The sequence below is a fragment of the Poecilia latipinna genome, unplaced genomic scaffold (assembly GCF_001443285.1).
Source record: "Poecilia latipinna isolate Pla-1442-1.1 unplaced genomic scaffold, P_latipinna-1.0 Scaffold4911, whole genome shotgun sequence".
Taxonomy (NCBI): domain Eukaryota; kingdom Metazoa; phylum Chordata; class Actinopteri; order Cyprinodontiformes; family Poeciliidae; genus Poecilia; species Poecilia latipinna.
In genome coordinates, this window is record NW_015117527.1 from 22 (window position 1) to 480 (window position 459).

The window sequence follows — 459 nt, forward strand, 5'->3', positions numbered from 1 at the left end:
AAATCTATAAAGAGAGACGGTGTTCTGTCAGATCAGCATACGTTGTCAGATAGTCATACCTTAGCTCAGACATGCATACGCTGTCATTACCATATGATTTTATTTAATCAGCAACATAGAATCATGATGTAGATCATCATACACTTTGTTATGAACAGCTGTATGACATCCTGATTTAGCGGTTAAGTAGATTAATGAGTTTTACACGGGCATGTGTTGTAGTTGACTGCAGCTGCAGCCAGACCTGCTTTAAATACACTTTGAAACCATGACAACGCATCTATATCTATCTAGTTATCATATTATGTGATATTATAGACAATTTAATGACTTATTTTCGTCATAACTTGTTGCGTATGCTGAACTGACAACTCCACTGACTTCTTAATGCGCATGCGCGGGCATGCGTACTAACTGCATGTATGCTATCCTGACAGCGTAGGGCTATCTGACAGAACA